The sequence below is a fragment of the Cavia porcellus genome, unplaced genomic scaffold (genome assembly GCF_034190915.1).
Source record: "Cavia porcellus strain 051 isolate PalLab524CR breed Dunkin Hartley unplaced genomic scaffold, mCavPor4.1 scaffold_58, whole genome shotgun sequence".
NCBI classification, from domain to species: domain Eukaryota; kingdom Metazoa; phylum Chordata; class Mammalia; order Rodentia; family Caviidae; genus Cavia; species Cavia porcellus.
Genome location: NW_026947541.1, coordinates 2,682,487 through 2,695,281, shown reverse-complemented (window position 1 = coordinate 2,695,281; position 12,795 = coordinate 2,682,487). Strand labels below are relative to the sequence as shown.

The 12,795-nt window shown below is 47.5% G+C and overlaps 1 long non-coding RNA gene across 1 annotated transcript; it reads left to right on the top strand.

The window, feature by feature from the left end:
• The first annotated feature begins 2,639 nt into the window (after positions 1-2,639).
• Positions 2,640-4,444, top strand: LOC134475097 (uncharacterized). Its single transcript, XR_010046056.1, has 2 exons — positions 2,640-3,599; positions 4,262-4,444. It is a non-coding gene; the product is annotated as an uncharacterized LOC134475097 (long non-coding RNA).
• Positions 4,445-12,795: the final 8,351 nt, after the last annotated feature.

Sequence of the window (12,795 nt, the reverse complement as noted above, 5' to 3'; positions counted from 1 at the left end):
GAATTGCGCTCTGCTCAACCTGGTCTGCGGAGGAGTAGAGAGCTCCTGAGCGCTCCCCGGCGCGAGAGGGAGGCGAAGCCTTCCGCCCCACCTTGGGGGCCGTTTCCGGAGGCGATCCCTCGCCGCGGGGCGGCCGCCCGGGAGCTCCCTTCCTCTTCGCCAGAACAGGAAGTGATGCACGGGCCCCCATTTTCCGCCCAATCACGGCCGCTGTCTTATGCTCCGCCGCCGGCAGGTCGGTATTTTTACAGGCGGCTTTGGCAGGGGGGACGCTTGTCTCATGAGGTACATCCACCTGGGATAGATAGTGGCCCCTACGAGATATTTCCTGTACAAGTAGCTATGGGCCAGGGACGCAATGTATGGGAGCCTTTTGAGATAAAGCAGATTAGAGAACTTAAAAATGCAGTTACAACCTTTGGGCCGACTGCGCCTTACACCATTGCCATGCTGGAGAATCTGTCTTCTGGGCCCCTCACCCCCGCGGACTGGATTCAGCTGGCAAAGGCCTGTCTGCCCTCGGGCAGTTACCTGGATTGGCGAGCCTGGTATGCAGAGTTCTCTGCCGAGCAGGCTGAGAAAAACGCCAATCGAGGAAACCGGGGGTGGAACAAGGAAATGCTTATGGGAGAAGGTCGGCACGCTGATGACCAGACCCAGTTCCCCGGCGCTGTCTATGAGCAAATCAATGCCATAGGACTCCGCGCCTGGAAGCAGATAAGTGGTGCTGGAACAGCCTCCTTGTGTCTTTCAAAAATAATTCAGGGTACCACAGAGCCATTTGTTGACTTTGTGGCCCGAATGCAAGATGCTGCCGATAAGATATTTTCTGATCCGGGAGTGGCTCGACCGCTGGTAAGACAGCTGATTTTTGAGCAATGTACAAAGGAGTGCAAGGCAGCGATAGCTCCTCATAAGAACAAGGACCTCAATGCCTGGATTAGGATATGCAGAGAGATAGGGGGGCCGCTCTCCAACTCGGGAGTGGCTGCTCTCCTGGCCGCGGCTGTACAGCAGAGGGGACCTCGCGGGTTAGAAGGGGAATGTAAGGCTAAAGGGTGTTTTGCCTGCGGGGAGCCAGGACACATTAAACGTCACTGCCCAAACAATGCAGATGCTAGGCCTCGCCCTAGGAATGAAGAACCATATGTTTGTGGGCGATGCAAGAAGGGATCACACAAAGCTGAGGAGTGTAGGTCGGTCTTTGATGCTCAGGGCAACCGTATTTGTGGACAAGATGCTAGAGAGCCAAAAAACGGCCAGAGGGGGCCCCCTTCGAAGGCGGGCCCCCGCCCCAGAGACAGGACAGCTCAGGGTGGCAGCCTTCAACAAGGGCCACCCCTGGGTCAGCAGGTGTGGACCTCAGTGTCGCCTCAGGACTTATATTAGTGCCTGATATGGGTGTTCAAGTGGTTGAAACCACCTTTAAGGGACCGTTACCCGAAAATTCCGTGGGTCTGGTGATCGGGAGATCCTCCACGGCCCTTCGGGGTCTCACAGTAGTCCCGGGGGTCATAGACTCAGACTACACAGGACATATTAAAATTATGGTTCAATCTCTTGTGGGTACTATGGTAATTAATAAAGGAGACAAGATAGCGCAGCTCTTGCTGCTCCCCAGTCTCCACAAGAGATTTCCCTCAAAGCAGAAAATTAGAGAAAGTCAAGGTTTCGGCTCCTCAGGGGAAGTCTTTGAGGGACTCCATATGACACTTGGTAAAAGGCCTATGCTCTCACTTAAGGTCAATGGCAAAAATATAACAGGGCTCCTAGACACAGGAGCTGACCGTTCCATTATCTCCAGAAAGGATTGGCCTTCCAACTGGCCCACCAACACTGCAGATAACACGCTGCAGGGCCTGGGGATGGTGTCAGCTCCTCAGGTTAGTGCTTCAACCCTGCTCTGGTGCGATGAGGAGGGTCATCAGGGCCATTTCCAACCGTTTGTGTTGCAGTTGCCAGTGTCTCTATGGGGAAGGGACATCCTCACTCAGATGGATGTCACGCTTACGTCAAACTGCTCCCCCCAGGCTAAGGATATACTCAGGAACCAGGGATATACCCCCGGCAAAGGCTTGGGCAATGCCCTACAGGGTCGGACATCCCCAATACCAGTAGAAAACAAAAAAGGTAGGCAAGGATTGGGTTTTTCTTAGGGGCCGCTGAAGAAGCTCTCCTACCCACTTCGATCAAAATCACCTGGAAATCAAATGATCCGGTTTGGGTACCTCAGTGGCCCCTGCCTAAGGAGAAGCTATTAGCCTTGTCAGAAATAGTCAGTACACAACTCAGATTAGGACATATTAAGCCATCAACCTCCCCATGGAACACCCCCATTTTTATAATTAAGAAAAAGTCTGGCAAGTGGAGGCTGCTCCATGATCTAAGGGCGGTCAACGCGCAGATGCAGTCCCTGGGGGCGGTCCAGAGGGGGCTGCCAGCTCTCTCAGCCATCCCTCAGTCCTGGCCAGTTTATGTTATAGATCTTAGAGAGCTGTTCCTGTCTATCCAGACATTGCTTCAGAACAGACACCATAAGGTCTTCACCACCCACATAAGAGCACATACATCCCTGCCAGGGCCTATGGCACAGGGGAATGCGGCTGCTGACACTGCCACTCGCCCGTTATGGATTTTTACCTTACTAACACCAATCGAGCGAGCCCGTGCCTTCCATGATAAATTTCATGTTAATGCCAGGACACTAGCAAACCATTTCCATGTTTCTAGAGCAGATGCACGAGATATCGTGCGACTATGTGACTCCTGTGCCACATACAAACCTGCCATACCGATGGGAGTAAACCCTCGAGGTTTGATCCCTGGTGATGTTTGGCAGATGGACATCACACATATACAGGAGTTTGGGACTCTTAAATATGTTCATGTTTCCACAGACACCTGTTCTCGCGTCATATTTGCAACAGCAGAAACAGGTGAAAAAGTGTCTAATGTGATCAATCATTGCCTGGCGGCTTGGGCCGCATGGGGCAAACCAAAAATATTAAAAACTGATAATGGACCAGCCTATATAGGCAAAGCCTTCAATGAGTTCTGCAAAATGATGGAGGTTCAATTAAAACATGGTATCCCATACAATCCCCAAGGTCAAGGAATCATTGAGAGGGCTCATAGAAGCCTCAAAGAAATTTTACAAAAACAAAAAGGGGGAGTAGGCCAAGGCCTGGCCCCAAAGGCACGATTATCCATGGCACTATTCACACACAATTTTTTAAATTTAAATAATGATAATCGCTCCCCAGCTGTGGAGCACTGCAACCCTTCCCCCAACCATAAAGGGTGGGTGAAGTGGAAAGATGTCCTGACAGGACAATGGATGGGCCCGGATCCGGTAATCAGCTGGAACCGAGGCGCGGTTTGTGTTTTCCCACAGGAACCGGGACGAGAACCACTGTGGATACCGGAGAGACTGACACGGACAACAAAGCCCTCGACTAAAGATCAGACCTGCCCTACTGGAGATCCATCACAGACCAACCAACAAGATGAATAGAAATAGCGGTAGCCCGAAATGGACAAGAAGATCCTCAGGCATATGCATGGCTCGCTCGCCTAGCCTACGACCGAGTCTAGGGACGGTGAGCTTCCCACACTCCTCCTCTAAAAAATTATGATATAGCAGGGTAGATGAGTCAATGACGGGTAAGAGCGTGCCTCCCCAGCATGACTCGACCTAAGCCAGGCCCTACCCCATCCTGCACGTAAGCCGCTGGACTGTTAGATGCTGCCCAGGTCTAAATTTCTCTCCGAGGGGATTTCTTTACGGAGAGGAAATGAGTGCAAGCTTGTGTGCATCCAGGTTCCGTCCAGTTTGTGCCTGGCCCTAGAAAAAGGACGAGGGCCTCAGGGCCTTGGCAGACCATGGGACGGCCGACCAGGGTCTAAGCCAAGGACCTACGGTGGGCCTACGCATAGGGCATAAGCCTCTGCACCCAGTCCAGGAAGGGCTACGATGCGCACATTCATAAAAAATAAAAAAGGGGGAGATGTTGGGAGCCGCAGCCCCGAGCCCGGTCGCCTCACTTGGCGGACGTGAGGCCTGTAGTAAAGAGTGAAGCCTGAGGTAGATTACCCCTCCCATCGAATATGTTAGTTTCCTGCTTACCGCGTAAACAACCCGCTCAACAATATAGTCTGCCTGGCAACTGATGATGTTAGCCAATCAGCTTGCCTTGCTTACTTTAACATGATTGGACACTGTACCCGTATATATACCGGTGCCACCCCTGGGCGGAAGAAGAAGCCAGATAGAAGCCCGGAAGTAGAAGCCCAGAAGGAGCCGCAGAGAGCGGACCGATAGAGGCTTTGGGGCAGGCTGAAGCACAAAAGGAGCCGCGGGGAGCAGACCAAAGGAGGCTTCAGCTGGGAGAACCCAGGGCAGGCTGTACGGAGAAGGAAAATAAAAAGAAAAGGTTGTCCACTACCAGACTGTGTCGTGTGTCCTTCCTGCCGGCCGGGAGCGGACATCGACACACCCCGTGATGTTTTTCTCACTCCTACTAGTGAATGTAATGTAACACACACCCATACAAGGCGCACCACCCCGTGATGTTTTTCTCACTCCTACTAGTGAATGTAATGTAACACACACCCATACAATGCGCACCACCCCGTGATGTTTTTGTCACTCCTACTAGTGAATGTAATGTAACACACACCCATACAATGCGCACCACCCCGTGATGATTTTCTCACTCCTACTAGTGAATCTAATGTAACAAACACCCATACAATGCGCACCACCCCGTGATGTTTTTCTCACTCCTACCAGTGAATGTAATGTAACACACACCCATACAATGCGCACCACCCCGTGATGTTTTTCTCACTCCTACCAGTGAATGTAATGTAACACACACCCATACAATGCGCACCACCCCGTGATGTTTTTCTCACTCCTACTAGTGAATCTAATGTAACACACACCCATACAATGCGCACCACCCCGTGATGTTTTTCTCACTCCTACTAGTGAATCTAATGTAACACACACCCATACAATGCGCACCACCCCGTGATGTTTTTCTCACTCCTACTACTGAATGTAATGTAACACACACCCATACAATGCGCACCACCCCTTGATGATTTTCTCACTCCTACTAGTGAATCTAATGTAACAAACACCCATACAATGCGCACCACCCCGTGATGTTTTTCTCACTCCTACTAGTGAATGTAATGGAACACACACCCATACAATGCGCACCACCCCGTGATGTTTTTCTCACTCCTACTAGTGAATCTAATGTAACACACACCCATACAATGCGCACCACCCCGTGATGTTTTTGTCACTCCTACTAGTGAATCTAATGTAACACACACCCATACAATGCGCACCACCCCGTGATGTTTTTGTCACTCCTACTAGTGAATCTAATGTAACACACACCCATACAATGCGCACCACCCCGTGAAGTTTTTCTCACTCCTACTAGTGAATGTAATGTAACACACACCCATACAATGCGCACCACCCCGTGATGTTTTTCTCACTCCTACTAGTGAATGTAATGTAACACACACCCATACAATGCGCACCACCCCGTGATGTTTTTCTCACTCCTACTAGTGAATGTAATGTAACACACACCCATACAATGCGCACCACCCCGTGATGTTTTTCTCACTCCTACTAGTGAATGTAATGTAACACACAGCCATACAATGCGCAGCACCCCGTGATGTTTTTCTCATTCCTATTGGTGAATGTAATGTAACACACACCCATACAATGCGAACCACCCCGTGATGATTTTCTCACTCCTACTAGTGAATCTAATGTAACAAACACCCATACAATGCGCACCACCCCGTGATGTTTTTCTCACTCATTCCAGTGAATGTAATGTAACACACACCCATACAATGCGCACCACCCCGTGTTGTTTTTCTCACTCCTACCAGTGAATCTAATGTAACACACACCAATGCAATGCGCACCACCCCGTGATGTTTTTCTCACTCCTACCAGTGAATCTAATGTAACACACACCCATACAATGCGCACCACCCCGTGATGTTTTTCTCACTCCTACTAGTGAATGAAATGTAACACACACCCATACAATGCGCACCACCCCGTGATGTTTTTCTCATTCCTACTAGTGAATGTAACACACACCCATACAATGCGCACCACCCCGTGATGTTTTTCTCACTCCTACTAGTGAATGTAATGTAACACACACCCATACAATGCGCACCACCCCGTGATGTTTTTCTCACTCCTACTAGTGAATGTAATGTAACACACACCCATACAATGCGCACCACCCCGTGATGTTTTTCTCACTCCTACTAGTGAATGTAATGTAACACACACCCATAAAATGCACACCATCCCGTGATGATTTTCTCACTTCTAGTAGTGAATGTAACACACAACCATACAATGCGCACCACCCCGTGATGTTTTTCTCACTCCTACTAGTGAATGTAATGTAACAAATACCCATACAATGCGCAGCACCCCGTGATGTTTTTCTCACTCCTACTAGTGAATCTAATGTAACACACACCCATACAATGCGCACCACCCCGTGATGTTTTTCTCACTCCTACTAGTGAATGTAATGTAACACACACCCATACAATGCGCACCACACCGTGATGTTTTTCTCACTCCTACTAGTGAATGTAATGTAACACACACCCATACAATGCGCACCACCCCGTGATGTTTTTTTCACTCCTACTAGTGAATGTAATGTAACAGACACCCATACAATGCGCACCACCCCGTGATGTTTTTCTCACTCCTACTAGTGAATCTAATGTAACACACACCCATACAATGCGCACCACCCCGTGATGTTTTTCTCACTCCTACTAGTGAATGTAATGTAACACACACCCATACAATGCGCACCACCCCGTGATGTTTTTCTCACTCCTACTAATGAATGTAATGTAACACAAACCCATACAATGCGCACCACCCCGTGATGTTTTTCTCACTCCTACTAGTGAATGTAATGTAACACACACCCATACAAGGCGCACCACCCCGTGATGTTTTTCTCACTCCTACTAGTGAATGTAATGTAACACACACCCATACAATGCGCACCACCCCGTGATGTTTTTGTCACTCCTACTAGTGAATGTAATGTAACACACACCCATACAATGCGCACCACCCCGTGATGATTTTCTCACTCCTACTAGTGAATCTAATGTAACAAACACCCATACAATGCGCACCACCCCGTGATGTTTTTCTCACTCCTACCAGTGAATGTAATGTAACACACACCCATACAATGCGCACCACCCCGTGATGTTTTTCTCACTCCTACCAGTGAATGTAATGTAACACACACCCATACAATGCGCACCACCCCGTGATGTTTTTCTCACTCCTACTAGTGAATCTAATGTAACACACACCCATACAATGCGCACCACCCCGTGATGTTTTTCTCACTCCTACTAGTGAATCTAATGTAACACACACCCATACAATGCGCACCACCCCGTGATGTTTTTCTCACTCCTACTACTGAATGTAATGTAACACACACCCATACAATGCGCACCACCCCTTGATGATTTTCTCACTCCTACTAGTGAATCTAATGTAACAAACACCCATACAATGCGCACCACCCCGTGATGTTTTTCTCACTCCTACTAGTGAATGTAATGGAACACACACCCATACAATGCGCACCACCCCGTGATGTTTTTCTCACTCCTACTAGTGAATCTAATGTAACACACACCCATACAATGCGCACCACCCCGTGATGTTTTTCTCACTCCTACTAGTGAATCTAATGTAACACACACCCATACAATGCGCACCACCCGTGATGTTTTTGTCACTCCTACTAGTGAATCTAATGTAACACACACCCATACAATGCGCACCACCCCGTGATGTTTTTGTCACTCCTACTAGTGAATCTAATGTAACACACACCCATACAATGCGCACCACCCCGTGAAGTTTTTCTCACTCCTACTAGTGAATGTAATGTAACACACACCCATACAATGCGCACCACCCCGTGATGTTTTTCTCACTCCTACTAGTGAATGTAATGTAACACACACCCATACAATGCGCACCACCCCGTGATGTTTTTCTCACTCCTACTAGTGAATGTAATGTAACACACACCCATACAATGCGCACCACCCCGTGATGTTTTTCTCACTCCTACTAGTGAATGTAATGTAACACACAGCCATACAATGCGCAGCACCCCGTGATGTTTTTCTCACTCCTATTGGTGAATGTAATGTAACACACACCCATACAATGCGCACCACCCCGTGATGATTTTCTCACTCCTACTAGTGAATCTAATGTAACAAACACCCATACAATGCGCACCACCCCGTGATGTTTTTCTCACTCCTACCAGTGAATGTAATGTAACACACACCCATACAATGCGCACCACCCCGTGTTGTTTTTCTCACTCCTACCAGTGAATCTAATGTAACACACACCAATGCAATGCGCAGCACCCCGTGATGTTTTTCTCACTCCTACCAGTGAATCTAATGTAACACACACCCATACAATGCGCACCACCCCGTGATGTTTTTCTCACCCCTACTAGTGAATGTAATGTAACACACACCCATACAATGCGCACCACCCCGTGATGTTTTTCTCACTCCTACTAGTGAATGTAATGTAACACACACCCATACAATGCGCACCACCCCGTGATGTTTTTCTCACTCCTACTAGTGAATGTAATGTAACACACACCCATACAATGCGCACCGCCCCGTGATGTTTTTCTCACCCCTACTAGTGAATGTAATGTAACACACACCCATACAATGCGCACCACCCCGTGATGTTTTTCTCACTCCTACCAGTGAATGTAATGTAACACACACCCATACAATGCGCACCACCCCGTGTTGTTTTTCTCACTCCTACCAGTGAATCTAATGTAACACACACCAATGCAATGCGCACCACCCCGTGATGTTTTTCTCACTCCTACCAGTGAATCTAATGTAACACACACCCATACAATGCGCACCACCCCGTGATGTTTTTCTCACCCCTACTAGTGAATGTAATGTAACACACACCCATACAATGCGCACCACCCCGTGATGTTTTTCTCACTCCTACTAGTGAATGTAATGTAACACACACCCATACAATGCGCACCACCCCGTGATGTTTTTCTCACTCCTACTAGTGAATCTAATGTAACACACACCCATACAATGCGCACCACCCCGTGATGTTTTTGTCACTCCTACTAGTGAATCTAATGTAACACACACCCATACAATGCGCACCACCCCGTGATGTTTTTGTCACTCCTACTAGTGAATCTAATGTAACACACACCCATACAATGCGCACCACCCCGTGAAGTTTTTCTCACTCCTACTAGTGAATGTAATGTAACACACACCCATACAATGCGCACCACCCCGTGATGTTTTTCTCACTCCTACTAGTGAATGTAATGTAACACACACCCATACAATGCGCACCACCCCGTGATGTTTTTCTCACTCCTACTAGTGAATGTAATGTAACACACACCCATACAATGCGCACCACCCCGTGATGTTTTTCTCACTCCTACTAGTGAATGTAATGTAACACACACCCATACAATGCGCACCACCCCGTGATGTTTTTCTCACTCCTACTAGTGAATCTAACGTAACACACACCCATACAATGCGCACCACCCCGTGATGTTTTTCTCACTCCTATTGGTGAATGTAATGTAACACACACCCATACAATGCGCACCACCCCGTGATGATTTTCTCACTCCTACTAGTGAATCTAATGTAACAAACACCCATACAATGCGCACCACCCCGTGATGTTTTTCTCACTCCTACCAGTGAATGTAATGTAACACACACCCATACAATGCGCACCACCCCGTGTTGTTTTTCTCACTCCTACCAGTGAATCTAATGTAACACACACCAATGCAATGCGCACCACCCCGTGATGTTTTTCTCACTCCTACCAATGAATCTAATGTAACACACACCCATACAATGCGCACCACCCCGTGATGTTTTTCTCACCCCTACTAGTGAATGTAATGTAACACACACCCATACAATGCGCACCACCCCGTGATGTTTTTCTCACTCCTACTAGTGAATGTAATGTAACACACACCCATACAATGCGCACCACCCCGTGATGTTTTTCTCACTCCTACTAGTGAATGTAATGTAACACACACCCATACAATGCGCACCGCCCCGTGATGTTTTTCTCACTCCTACTAGTGAATGTAACGTAACACACACCCATACAATGCGCACCACCCCGTGATGTTTTTCTCACTCCTACTAGTGAATGTAATGTAACACACACCCATACAATGCGCACCACAAGGTGATGTTTTTCTCACTCCTACTAGTGAATGTAATGTAACACACACCCATACAATGCGCACCACCCCGTGATGTTTTTCTCACTCCTACTAGTGAATGTAATGTAACACACACCCATACAATGCGCACCACCCCGTGATGTTTTTCTCACTCCTACTAGTGAATCTAATGTAACACACACCCATAGAATGCGCACCACCCCGTGATGTTTTTCTCACTCCTACTAGTGAATGTAATGTAACACACACCCATACAATGCGCACCACCCCGTGATGTTTTTCTCACTCCTACTAGTGAATGTAATGTAACACACACCCATACAATGCGCACCACCCCGTGATGATTTTCTCACTCCTACTAGTGAATCTAATGTAACAAACACCCATACAATGCGCACCACCCCGTGATGTTTTTCTCACTCCTACTAGTGAATGTAATGTAACACACACCCATACAATGCGCACCACCCCGTGATGTTTTTCTCACTCCTACTAGTGAATGTAATGTAACACACACCCATACAATGCGCACCACCCCGTGATGTTTTTCTCACTCCTACTAGTGAATCTAACGTAACACACACCCATACAATGCGCACCACCCCGTGATGTTTTTGTCACTCCTACTAGTCAATCTAATGTAACACACACCCATACAATGCGCACCACCCCGTGATGTTTTTCTCACTCCTACTAGTGAATCTAATGTAACACACACCCATACAATGCGCACCACCCCGTGATGTTTTTCTCACTCCTACTAGTGAATGTAATGTAACACACACCCATACAATGCGCACCACCCCATGATGTTTTTCTCACTACTGCTAGTGAATGTAATGTAACACACACCCATACAATGCGCACCACCCCGTGATGTTTTTCTCACTCCTACTAGTGAATGAAATGTAACACACACCCATACAATGCGCACCACCCCGTGATGTTTTTCTCATTCCTACTAGTGAATGTAACACACACCCATACAATGCGCACCACCCCGTGATGTTTTTCTCACTCCTACTAGTGAATGTAATGTAACACACACCCATACAATGCGCACCACCCCGTGATGTTTTTCTCACTCCTACTAGTGAATGTAATGTAACACACACCCATACAATGCGCACCACCCCGTGATGTTTTTCTCACTCCTACTAGTGAATCTAATGTAACACACACCCATACAATGCGCACCACCCCGTGATGTTTTTCTCACTCCTACTAGTGAATGTAATGTAACACACACCCATACAATGCGCACCACCCCATGATGTTTTTCTCACTACTGCTAGTGAATGTAATGTAACACACACCCATACAATGCGCACCACCCCGTGATGTTTTTCTCACTCCTACTAGTGAATGAAATGTAACACACACCCATACAATGCGCACCACCCCGTGATGTTTTTCTCATTCCTACTAGTGAATGTAACACACACCCATACAATGCGCACCACCCCGTGATGTTTTTCTCACTCCTACTAGTGAATGTAATGTAACACACACCCATACAATGCGCACCACCCCGTGATGTTTTTCTCACTCCTACTAGTGAATGTAATGTAACACACACCCATACAATGCGCACCACCCCGTGATGTTTTTCTCACTCCTACTAGTGAATCTAATGTAACACACACCCATACAATGCGCACCACCCCGTGATGTTTTTCTCACTCCTACTAGTGAATGTAATGTAACACACACCCATACAATGCGCACCACCCCATGATGTTTTTCTCACTACTGCTAGTGAATGTAATGTAACACACACCCATACAATGCGCACCACCCCGTGATGTTTTTCTCACTCCTACTAGTGAATGAAATGTAACACACACCCATACAATGCGCACCACCCCGTGATGTTTTTCTCATTCCTACTAGTGAATGTAACACACACCCATACAATGCGCACCACCCCGTGATGTTTTTCTCACTCCTACTAATGAATGTAATGTAACACACACCCATACAATGCGCACCACCCCGTGATGTTTTTCTCACTCCTACTAGTGAATGTAATGTAACACACACCCATACAATGCGCACCACCCCGTGATGTTTTTCTCACTCCTACTAGTGAATGTAATGTAACACACACCCATAAAATGCACACCATCCCGTGATGATTTTCTCACTTCTAGTAGTGAATGTAACACACAACCATACAATGCGCACCACCCCGTGATGTTTTTCTCACTCCTACTAGTGAATGTAATGTAACACACACCCATACAATGCGCACCACCCCGTGATGTTTTTCTCACTCCTACTAGTGAATGTAATGTAACACACACCCATACAATGCGCACCACACCGTGATGTTTTTCTCACTCCTACTAGTGAATGTAATGTAACACACACCCATACAATGCGCACCACCCCGTGATGTTTTTCTCACTCC